Source organism: Vicia villosa, unplaced genomic scaffold (genome assembly GCF_029867415.1).
Source record: "Vicia villosa cultivar HV-30 ecotype Madison, WI unplaced genomic scaffold, Vvil1.0 ctg.000089F_1_1, whole genome shotgun sequence".
Lineage (NCBI taxonomy): Eukaryota > Viridiplantae > Streptophyta > Magnoliopsida > Fabales > Fabaceae > Vicia > Vicia villosa.
This window is the reverse complement of record NW_026705008.1, coordinates 1,480,261-1,491,095: the sequence shown is the minus strand read 5'-3', so window position 1 is coordinate 1,491,095 and position 10,835 is coordinate 1,480,261.

Below are 10,835 nucleotides of genomic sequence, written 5' to 3'. Positions count from 1 at the left end.
ACCAATGATGATATATGTAGTGGATTTTGAGGCATGTCGGTATATACATACGTGTAAAGTTATATAACTAGCTAGTGGCATAACCGATGCCCATCATATATTTGGGCATAAAACTGAATATAAATTAAATGATATAAAAATGAATATATAATAGTATCAGTATGAACATAATTAAAAATGAAACATCTCATGAAACAGAGACCAGCACTAAAATCATACCATTCCCTCCATATGCCATAAAACTCACATTACAGACAGTTTTTCATTCATTAGAATTCACATGAAGTTATCCTACAATATTTCTCAATTTAGTGAAAAGGTAGTTACTACGAAGTTTCTAAGAAATAGCGCAGTTTCTAACTGTTTCTTTTGGGTCAAGCTTGTACAATATAAGTTTCTTTGTAGAAATGAATTTAAGAGCTTGTTAAGATTTAAATTCTTCAGCGTCTTTGATCTGTAGTGAGTCTTATACTTTGCATTTGATCAGTTGATAAGTATGAATTTTGTCAAGCAAACATTTTGCTTGTTAAGTCCAAATGATGTTGGGAAACTGCGCAAGGGCTTTGAGTGATATAACTATCATATTTATTATTATTAACAATGAAAGAAATTTTATGAAAATCCCATCTGATGGCAGCAGCTACAAGAGTTTTTTACTTGAGTATTTCTTGAATTAGAGGAAAATGTTAGGTTATTTCCATTGAGGGAACTATTTGATGAATACATATCTGGAAGTTTGAGATGGACAATACTGCACCAAACAGTATTATGCATATATATAAACTATATAATATATAATATATATTATATATTATATACTTTTATTTATATATAATAACAACAACAATAACCCTAGCTAGTACATACATAGCTATATAGATTTTGGAATTTGATAAAATATATATTATATACTTTTATTTAACTGCATCATGAGCTATTCACCCATTCTTATTATAATCATACATTGAATTGAATTTCTTGTATAGGTCTGACTGGATTGATAACTTTGGATCTCTTTGGAGCTCGTATCATTGACTCTGGTACTACATATTTAGGAGTATGTACACACATCAAACTATTGTTGATTTCCTTTGTTCAATCGATTTTGTCTTGGTGGTTACTAACTTTGTGAATTTGCTATAGGGGTAACTTGTGTATAGTGAAAGTTTGATCGTTTCCCAGCCTAGTTCGACGTTTGGCGTTTTCTTGAGTTCGGTAACATCCGAGGTAAATTTCTTTCTCAAATTACTGGTATTATGATGAATTTGTCTGAAATTGTGTGATTATATATGTTACGTTTTATTGCTTCGGATTCATTCCGTTTATACTTTGCGTTTTGACAGAAACACATTAGTTTTATGTGTTTAGAGAGTTAATATAGGAGGTACTTACTAACTTTGTGAATTGAATTCGCCATAGGGGTTACTTGTGAAGAGTGGAAGTTTGACCGTTGTTGTTTAGCTTAATTAAGACATGGATAAGACATGGATGAATTCAAACCGATTGTCGAAAGAGTACGAGAAAGGGGTATGGGAATTTGTTGAGTTTGCGGTTGCGAACTCCAAAGACCCGCTTCGAATGCCGTGTCCTTGCTTGGGTTGCTGTTATGCCGGGGGTAAGGTTAACGGGAATCAGTTGGGATCTCATTTACTACGGTTTGGAATTGATAGAAGTTATACATGTTGGACAATGCATGGTGAGAAAAGTACCGGGAATGCTGGGTCGAGGTGTAATAGGAAGTATGCTTCAAACGACGATTGCACAGACACATACGATTGTGATCGTGTCGAAGAGATTGCAGAAGCGCTGGAAGAAGATCTAGCGGATTGTCCCAAAATGTTTGAGAGGTTGGTAAGCGATGCAGAGAAACCGTTGTATGATGGTTGTTCAAAATTCACAAGATTGTCTGCGGTGTTAAAGTTGTACAACTTAAAGGCGGACAATGGATGGTCGGATAAAAGTTTCACAGAGTTATTAGCCCTTATGAAAGATATGCTACCAGAGGATAATGTTCTTCCCAATCGAACGTATGAAGCCAAAAAGATGTTGTCTTCTATTGGAATGAGCTATGATAAGATACACGCATGTCCAAACGATTGCGTTTTGTTTCGAAACGAGTATGCAGCGTTGAATGAGTGTCCTAAATGTGGTGCCCCTCGATATAAGAAAAAGTTGTCTCCTGCTAAAGTCTTATGGTATTTTCCTATAATTCCGAGATTTAGACGCATGTATCGTAGTGAGACCGATTCAAGACACTTGACTTGGCATGCAGATGAAAGAATTATTGATGGAAAGTTGCGACATTCGGCAGACTCACCACAATGGAGTAAAGTTGATACTGAATATCCTGAATTTGGAAAAGAAGCAAGAAACCTTCGGTTGTCATTGTCTACTGATGGAATGAACCCGCATGGTATTCAAAGTATCTCGCATAGCACATGGCCTGTGATTCTTATGATTTATAACTTACCTCCGTGGCTATGTATGAAGCGTAAGTACATGATGTTATCTATGCTAATTTCTGGGCCTAAACAACCAGGGAATGACATAGACGTATACTTGGCACCCTTAATCGAAGATTTAAAGTTTTTGTGGGAGAGAGGTGTGGAGGTTTACGATGGGTATAGGAAAGAAAGTTTCAACTTGAGGGCGATGTTGTTTGGAACAATTAATGATTTTCCAGCATACGGAAATCTATCCGGGTACAGCAACAAGGGTCAAAAGGCGTGTCCTGTTTGTGAAGATGAAACCGATACGACACGATTGGCGCTTTGTCAGAAGAATGTCTTTCTCGGCCATCGTAGATTCTTAAATTCTAATCATCACTACCGTGGGTGGAGAAAAGCATTCAATGGAGAGGCCGAACATCGTACAGCCCCGCCTTTTTTGTCAGGTGATCAAATTTTTGAAAAGGTGAAAGATGTGAGCACTCAGTTTGGCAAGCCTTTTGCACATTCAATTGTCAAGGGTGGGTGGAAGAAGAAGTCAATTTTCTTTGAACTTCCATATTGGAAGTCGTTGTACGTAAGACATTTCCTGGATGTTATGCATATTGAAAAAAATGTATTTGACAGCGTTATAGGTACGCTACTCAATATACAAGGAAAGTCTAAGGATGGCGTTAACATAAGGAATGACATGGTAAACATGGGGATGAGAACTGAATTGGGGCCCGTGACGAAAGGAAGACGAACATATCTGCCACCTGCTGTTTACACTCTATCTAGAAAGGAGAAGAAAACATTGTGTAAGTTCCTCAGTGAAGTAAAAGTTCCAGAAGGCTACTCTTCAGATATTAGAAGACTTGTGTCCATGAAAGACCTCAAGTTAAAGAGTTTGAAGACGCATGATTGCCATGTTATAATGGAACATTTTTTACCAATAGGTATACGTTCTATTCTGCCAGAAAAAGTAAGAAGCGCAATAACTAAGCTGTGTTTCTTCTTCAGGTCTATTTGCAGTAAGGTGGTCGATCCCGCGATCTTACCAACATTGCAAAATGAGATAGTTGTTACTTTATGTGATCTTGAAATGTATTTTCCTCCCTCGTTTTTTGACATAATGGTTCATCTAGTCGTTCATCTTGTGAAAGAGACACAACTGTGCGGACCAGCTTATATGAGATGGATGTACCCTGCTGAACGTTATATGAAAATATTAAAAGGGTACGTGAAAAACAGAAGTCGACCGGAGGGTTGTATTGCCGAGCGATACGTTGCTGAAGAAGCGGTTGAGTTTTGTACTGAATATCTGTCAAATGTTCAATCAATTGGACTCCCCAAATCTCATATTGTCGAAAAAAAAGAAGGAAAAAGGCTAATTGGAAATAAAGTTGTGACAGTATCAATGGTCGAACGGGATCAAGTGCACTTGTATGTTCTGCACAATGAGATTGAGGTTGAGCCGTTTGTTGAAATGCACAAAGTTGTTCTCCGAGATTTAAATCCAAATAGAAATGAGAACTGGATAGTACGAGAGCACAATCGAAGTTTCATACCGTGGTTTAGAGATCATATTTATTCAAAGTATCGTTCAGATCCTGCTTCAGTAACAGAAAGGTTGAGATGTTTAGCCTATGGTCCATCTGTAATTGTACTTTCTTATAGCGCATACGCAATTAATGGATACACATTTTATACCAAAGAACAGGATGATAAAAGTACTATGCAAAATAGTGGTGTTACCTTGGTAGCTGAAGCTATGCACATATCAAGTGCGAATGACTTAAATCCGAAATTTGCAAATTTGTCATATTTTGGGGTTATCGAGCGCATTTTGGTGTTTGATTACGCGAAGTTTCAGATTCCTGTATTTGGTTGCAAGTGGGTTGAAAATAATAGTGGCGTACGAATGGATAAGTCAGGATTTTTGCAAGTGGATCTCAATAGGGTAGGGTACAAAGATGAGCCTTTCATTCTAGCCTCTCAAGCTAAACAAGTGTTCTATGTCAATGATCCGACAAGTACGAAATGGTCTATAGTGCTTTTATCTAACAAAATAGTTGATGAAAAAATTGAAGATCAAGGTGATATTGGTGTTGGCATTGAATCTTGTACAAGAAACGATCAAAATGAGAATGAATCTTGTATTAGAAATGATCATAATGAGGGTATTTGGATCAATCCAACCGTCCGCATTGTTAAGAGACGCGTAGTACACAAACCTACCAAGAAAAGAAAGAGACGTTAGTGATAAAGGTAATAGTATACATAGTCCGACTAATTTGTTTTATTCAATTTGGTGCATATTCTCGTTTTGTACATAACTTTTGAACCATGTATCCGCTTGTTGACTTCTTTACATGTAACTATACTATTTTGACGATTCCGGAGCTGCTCATGCACTTATCTTTACATTTCGGGACTATTTTTTTATCGGTTTTGCTTCTGCCCGTAATCAAAAGTCGGGCTTAGGGTCTGAATTTCGGAAAACCGACTTTGTTTTTGAGTCCGTGGCGACGTTTTACCATAGCCATGTAAATTTCGTTCAATTCCGATAACTTTCTTTTTTTACGCTTATTTTGATTTGTACCGATTTCGTTTCCGATTTACTTGTACATGCATGGTTTGACTTCCATTTGACTTGTATAGATTGTTAGCTTATTAATAGTGTACTAATGTGCTTTAGTTTGTTTGATACAGGTTCAATGGCTTCAGATAGAGATGCTCCACCTGAAAACCCACCTGAAAACTTACAAGAAAACTCACAAGAAAGAGTTGCTTCGGATACAAATGCTCCACCTGATACTGAAGCAAAAGAGGTTGCACGAGGCATCACTATTATGAGGGATATCATACGACATAGAGACCAAGGATTAGTATACCGATTGGAATGGAATTCTGATAAACAACCAATTGGTCCTAATTCTGCAAAGTTGACAAGTTATATTGGTACACTTGTCCGTATGCATATTCCAGTCTCCATAGCTACCTGGAAATCGAAGACGAAAAATTTAGAATTGGAGGAGAAAAAACAAGCGATTTGGGAAGAGCTTCAGGTATATATCATATATGGTTAATTGTTGTTATTATCTTGACGATAAATTGTTTAAATTATTTATACTAACACACTATGCGTACGTTTTTTTGCAGAGGACTTTTGAGATACCAGATGAACGTAAAAGCTACATACTTAGTTTGGCCGGCAAGAGATATAGAGGGTGGAAAAGTTTTTTGACAAACACCTATCTTAAGGATAAAGATGGAAAATTTCTTGAAGATGCACCGGGACGGCCAACAAACTATGCGACCTTCATTGATGAAGCAGATTGGGCTGAGTTTGTAAAGCAAAGAGATGAAGCTTTTCAGAAAAAGAGTGCCACGAATAGGGAGAGAGCATCCAAACCCGCGTATCCATACAAAAAAGGGCGTTTGGGATATGCACGCTTAGAGGATAAAATTGTAAGTAAATAGAAATTCGATTTAATTAATTGTCTACATGTGCATGTTTTAATTGACGATTTTATCGTTTGTGTCAATGCATAGTTGGAGGAGACTAAAAGTGAGGAAGCTTCACTTCCTGTACATGTGTTGTGGAAGGAAGCTCGTGTGGGCAAGAATCACGCTGTCGATCCCGATGTTCAGAGAGTTTATACTGAATGTGTAAGTATAATACTGTGTCTTTAATTAAATCAAATGTTTTTTAATATATAAATGACTTTTTATCTCCACTAATAATTATTTAAATGTAAATGAATTACAGGAGACCTTGTCGCAATCGGCATCCACCGGTGAGGAGAGCGTACTTAGTAGAGTACTAGATGCTCCCGAGTATCCCGGTCGGGTGAGGGGTAAGGGTCATGGTGTGACTCCAACCTCTTTTTATAAGAGTTCTAGGAGAAGATCAAATCTTACCAATGAAGAAGTGTTGCAAAAGTTGCAGGAATTGCAAGCACAGGTCTCTGAATTGCAAAGAGATAAAGATATGTATATGAGAGAAAAGTGCAACACTTCATCGGTGAGAGAAACTAGTGATAAGGCTAGTATCAACTATCAAAAGAAATTTCCCGAGGTAATTATAAGTTTTTTTCCTTACAAACTGTTCTATTTTATTAATGATAATGACTTTATATTTACTTTTGGTTTAGGGCATTTCATCTTGCCAACTATACTTATCGGAACCGAATTATCGACTAGTTGGCAAGGGAAAAGTGCACAACACTTCGGGAGATTTACTTCACCACAGACCGCTCCCGGATGGACACCTGAAAGTATCGGTGGATGTTGTATTAGATCGTGATGCGATTCTACCGGTACCTGACATGGTCTCAGAGACGACATTGCTGCGAGATGCAATAGGATCGTTTGTTGCATGGCCCTCGGAGCTCATTACCATTAGTGATGAGGTAAATTGAAAACGATTATGAATCATTTAGTTTTCGAATGTCAATTCTAAACCGTTTATTAATTATGTTTTACATTTTATTTTTAGACTGCTCCTATAAAACCCGCAATTAAGGGTAAAGGGATTTTACAGGAGGAGGAGTCTGTTGCATCGCTAAAAGAGGTACATTTAAAGTGTTAATATATAATCTGAATCAAAATATGCATGATTTTATATTTTACCTAACTTATATGATTTTTAGGCATCCGCTCGGGAGTCACAACAAGTGACGCAGCAGGTTCGTAGCGTACCACCCAGTGGTCCTCCGAAGCAAGCGGCAAGAAAAGGCGGTGCTTTTGTGCCTCGATACCGGGCGACACTCGCAACAATGGTTGATATGTCCGATATGAAGGATGGTGCTTTACGGGAAATCGATATGGATGAAAGTGTCTTCGGTATTGAGTTCAAGTCACATATTACAATTGAAGACTTGCAAGAGATTTTTAACCAGGATCAACTAGGCGTCAGTAATATGCAATCATACATCCGGTAATATTCACTCATCCGATATATTATTTAATTAGTCCCACAATATAATTTATTTACACTTTTCAATGAAAAGAATCTAATGTTTATTATGTTTTTATTTAAGGTTGTTGTATGACAGAGTGTTGCGCGGGACTGCATTGTCTAACAGATTCCGGTTCGTGTCTTCCGCCCATTGCAGCGGAATGGAAATTGTTTCGGATCCGGAATCTGTTAGACAGCGCTTAGTCGATAGATTCATGTCCACCGGCAATACAGAATGTCTGCATCTTTGGGCGTATAATACCCGACCAGTAGGGTTAGTTTCTCATTCTTTATTCATCTAATCTCTGTTTCTTTAGTGTATAGCAATATTTTCATATAACCTATTGTTTTAATTTATAGAGCACACTGGTTGCTGCTTGCTATCAACCCGATAAGGGAAGTCGTGTATTATCTGAATTCGGTAAAGGGTGAATGGACCAATTATCCGGCCATGAAGGAAATCGTTGATTTGTAAGTGGGATCGTTCTAAATATATATTCGTGTATATTTATATATTTACTTATTTGTGGGATTGATCTAAACATATGCTTTTATATATTTGTTAATTAGATCAATACAAGTATTCCGTAGTCAACGGGACGCACAGGTATCCCGGACTAAATCAAACAACATCACCTGGATCGAAGTGCAGGTACATTACTTTTCACAAATTTGCTTATAATATTTATGCTACTTGGTAAAACAAGACAACTTATATAGAATCTTATTTGTTTTTCTATGTAGTGTCCGCTACAGCGTAACAGTTCAGACTGCGGATACTTTGTATTGAGGTTTATGAAAGAAATCATTCAGGCGAATCAATTAGAGATTCCTCCCACGGTATAAAGTTATAACTTAAGATAATTTCATATAATTTATTACATTTACCTAAATATATTATTCATATTATGTTTTTGTTTTATAGTACCTTGACGAATTCCGTGCTGCTGGGTACTCGAAGCTAAAGTTAGAAGAAATCAAAGAGGAATTGTGTCAATTTTATATTAAGCAATTTTTCATGCAGATTTGAACTATAATATTGTTGATTTTGTAATGATGTATATATATATTTTTGTAATGATGTATATATATAATTTTGGATATTATAATGGTATATATTAGTATATATATTGTCTTACTGATGGCTGAAATAATATAGTCGAAAATATATTACAGGTCGAAAATATATTACAGGTCGAAAATATTACAGGTCGAAAACATTACAGGTCGACTGGGAGGATTAAATTATAGGCTGCACATAAAAATACCTCATTTAGCAACTACAGCGCTTCTAAAGAGCGCTCTTAAAGGTCCACATACTAGAGCGCTTCTTAGTAAAAGCGCTGGCAAAGACCAGTAAAAAAGCAAAAAAAACTAAAAAATTACGCAGCATACAAAAGCGCTTTGGGAAAAGCGCTCTGGTAGGCCCCCCCTATGAGAGCGCTTTGTCTGGAAAAAGCGCTCTCATAGGGGGGCCTACCAGAGCGCTTTTCCAAAAGCGCTTTTGTATGCTGCGTAATTTTTTAATTTTTTTTGCTTTTTTACTGGTCTTTGCCAGCGCTTTTACTAAGAAGCGCTCTTAAAGGGGGGTCTACCAGAGCGCTTTTTCCAGGAAAGCGCTCTTATAGGGGGTCCTACCAGAGCGCTTTTTCCAGGAAAGCGCTCTTAAAGGGGGGGTCTACCAGAGCGCTTTTAAAAGCGCTTTCGTAGCCTACGCCAGCGCTGGCTTTGGCAGCGCTTTAAAGCGCTGTTAAAGGCCAAAAAAAGCGCTGTGAAAGCCCTTGTACGGCGTAGTGAAGAGAAAGTAAAAGAATAACAGTTATAATCAATTCTTGTGTTCTTCTTCTTCCTTGTTCTTTATTCTTCCCTTGTTTTATACTTTGTTCTTGGCATTGAATTCACAACAAATTGGTGCGGTGAGCGTGGATAAAATGCCTTCAACAAAGTATGAGATTGAAAAGTTCATAGGAGTGAATGATTTCGGTCTGTGGCACTTGAAGATGAAAGCCCTACTGGTTCAACATGGTTGCTTGGAAGCATTGAAGGGAGAGGCAGCCATGAATGCAGCATTAACAGCAGCGGAGAAGACGACTATGATCGAGAAAGCACACAGCGCAATTTTGTTGTGCCTTGGTGAGAAGGTTTAATATGAATGGAGAGAGAAAGAGGACCTTTATTTAATAGTTTGGATATCTTTATCGTTGATGTTACATTTTTAATAGACTTCTTAAGTATTACACCATTGTATTTTAATGTAGCCTTTCCATTTACCAAAGTTGTTAGGCAGAATAGTGGTCATTGTATTTCGATGTAGCCTTTCCATTTACCATTTTCCAAACTTTGTAATGATCCATAGGGTTAAATTTTCGGCGAACCACCAATCTATCAATAAAAACTGTGATCTTTTGTCAATCAATTTCAATTCTTATTTACTTGTTTCTCTTGCAAGATGTCATTTATTTTTTATAGTAATTTTTGAAACAAAGTTTTAATAATAAGCATGCTTTTAAAAAATTACAAAAAAAACATCTTTCTTTGACTTTTGAACAAACTAAAAAGAATGTTTGTGGTTGTTCAAGTTTTACCAAGTCTTGAAGCGCGGATCTTAAATCCCCACTACAGTAGTTCATGAGGACTCTCCAATGATTTGATAATTATGTTTTGTTTGGCCCAAGATTGGTTTTCTTTCAGCCAGTTTATCATTATAATGTTAAGAAGACTCTTTGATTCTTGAAGTTTTGTTGTGAGCTCCCCAACAGAGGTTTATTTCCCATGGAAGTTGTTTCAAAAGATAAGCTATGTGGCAGAGTCTCCATCTAGTTGAGTTTTGACCGAGTACCCAGTTCATTTGTTATTCTGGTTTCCTAGTTGTTTATTGTGTTGTTTTGTCAGCATAATCATAACATTACATGCATTTAAACATTCATAATGCCATTTTCATGCATAGCCAAAAGAAATTCTTGCTCATTTGCATTCCCCTTAAGTCGAGTGAGAGTTACCTTTTGGTACCAGTGTGTCTTTAAATCCACTATCTTGGTGTTACATTCCCCTAAGAGAGTTTTTTCTTCAATTTCCCTATTGAGATTGTTTCTCATGTGAGGATTATATTTCAGTTTATTCCCCCCAGCTTATTTTCCTCGACGAAGGGAATCACCAATTTAGATTATTCCACATTGGGTGGAGTCTTGTTCGACCGTTTCTCTCCAGCTCGTTCCTGGATTGAACTTTGGCCCCTTGCTGCAACCTGTTGATCTCTAGGTTGGACACCGAGATAACAAGAAGGCATGTTTTGTATCATTTGGATCTTGCTTTCCTTAGTAGAGAAGACTTGTTCAATGGATGAAAAATTCGATTCCCCAATAGTTATAGCTCCAGCAGTTTTCAAAGACCTTATGCAACAACAAGTGGCAATCTCTTTATTTGAGAATCTTATATGTTCGAGT